General features: G+C 48.1%; 1 pseudogene across 1 annotated transcript; it reads right to left on the bottom strand.

The window, feature by feature from the left end:
* Positions 1–840: 840 nt before the first annotated feature.
* On the bottom strand, positions 841–1,484 carry LOC311183721 (Fanconi anemia core complex-associated protein 24-like; annotated as a pseudogene). Its single transcript has one exon. The product of its transcript is annotated as a Fanconi anemia core complex-associated protein 24-like (transcript).
* Between the last annotated feature and the right edge of the window lie 359 nt (positions 1,485–1,843).

The raw sequence follows: 1,843 nt of genomic DNA, 5'->3' as shown, positions 1-1,843 counted from the left end.
GGGGCAGTGAAAGGATTCACCAGAGACAGCATGGGGAGCAGAACAGGCAGACTGACTGAAACACACTGCTGAGGAGAGCAGCAGGTGAGACAGGAGAGGTCTGCCTCACCATGTGGGTTTCTCCCTGGCCGGCGGGGGATGGAACTCATGCTGCAGGGGCTGCAGATCGCTTCATAGTGTGGTGCTTAACTCCCTTGTGCCACCAGGGACACCCGAGACTTTTTATCTTTAAATAGGAACTCCAGACTCCGGCTTTGTGTGTTCGGAAGATGTGCCTCATGTTATAAACAAACTGTGCAGCCACCAGGGAGGGAGGGAGGAAGGGAGGAAGAAAAAAGGCAGTCCCACTGTTTATTTAGTCCCACTGTTTATTTACACTGGCAGTAGTTTTCAAAGCACAGACCTGGAGAACAGCAGCTCTGCCACCAGGAACAGGGGCTTATGGTCCACAGTTCTTCATTATTTGTTTCTTTCAGATAGTCTTATCTATCACCTGAAACTTGATAAGCCTTTTTCATGATACATGCAGATCAAGGTCACATAAAAATCTTCCCAAGCTGGATTGTTGCTGAGTCTGAGCATCTCTAATTAAATGCACTCTTTGGAAGAGCACCACTGGCCCTCTTCAGGCCAGCAGGAGGAGGGCAGTGCCCCCAGGGACGCACTAGCTGAAATATCTGGACCCAGAGAGTAGGGCAGGACAACAGGCAGGCTCCAATCTGGACTCTTCCAATAGTTGCTGGAGAGGAATTCTTTTGTTTTGGCTTTGAAATATGAAAAGAAAACAGGATCCTGTCCCTTGTGGTCTAAAAGAACACTGCAGAACGAAGGTGGCAAGTGTCACCTGGACTGAGTGAAGGAGTGAATTTGCTGTGCTGCTGCTGGTCTGACCACTGGCTCCAGTTGTTGGATGGAAGCTTTACCGAGTTGCTGGAGGCTTGGAAACTTCTGAAGCAGTAGGGGAGCTTTAGTTTTTCCAATCCCTGGGATCTGTTGCACGGTTCTAAGAAGGTAGGGCTCAGAAATCTGAGTCTGTTTCTTCATGAGAAAAGGGTTTTTACTGGGATCTTTGGTTTGCTCTTGAACTAACTTCATAATGAGGCAGGATGCCTCCCTCTGGCTGGCCACTGGAAGCAAGACCATCCCTAGGTCCAACACAGTAAACTTCTGTATGGCTGGGAAGTACTGTTCACTCATTTGAGTTTTTTCAACTGCTACAATCCCTTGAAGAGTATTAGAATTTCTAGCCCGAACAAGCCACTTTCTGTAGCCATTCCCTGCCACCAAATCAGCGTCGGTGATACAAAGAATACAGGATCTGCAGGATAGGTAAAAATCTACCAGTGGCAAGCCATCCTCAAACACGAGTTTGTCTTTCCCTTGCATCTCCTGTACCTGCTGGCACCCGTGCCATTTCTCATTAGCCACATGTGACCAAAGGGCAGGTGCATGGTGCCTGCACCATTAGGAGGACTCCTTTCCATTGGTGGCCTCAATCGAAGGAGGGAACCACAAGAAAGTGTTGGAGCAGAGTGACCTGCACATGGTCCCACATTCCACTCCCAGCCGGGGACTCTTTGGTAGGAGCCCATCTGCAGTGTTGTTCTTTAAAGGATTGAATTATCTGCCAATGTCTAAGACGCAAGAGATTGTAGTGCTGGTTGCAAGTCCCTCATTTATGCCGCCTGCCTGGTCCCTGTCACTCCGGCTCAGTCCTCAGTCCACCTGGAGCCCATCACTATTTGTTTGTTTGTTTGGTTTTTTTTTTTACAGAGTTCTTACTTGACAAGTCATAGGTCAAGTGAACAAAGTGTCACTTGAATCATAAACATAAATTATCATG

Source organism: Talpa europaea, assembly GCF_964194135.1.
Source record: "Talpa europaea genome assembly, chromosome: 14".
Lineage (NCBI taxonomy): Eukaryota > Metazoa > Chordata > Mammalia > Eulipotyphla > Talpidae > Talpa > Talpa europaea.
This window is presented reverse-complemented; position numbering and strand designations above follow the sequence as displayed.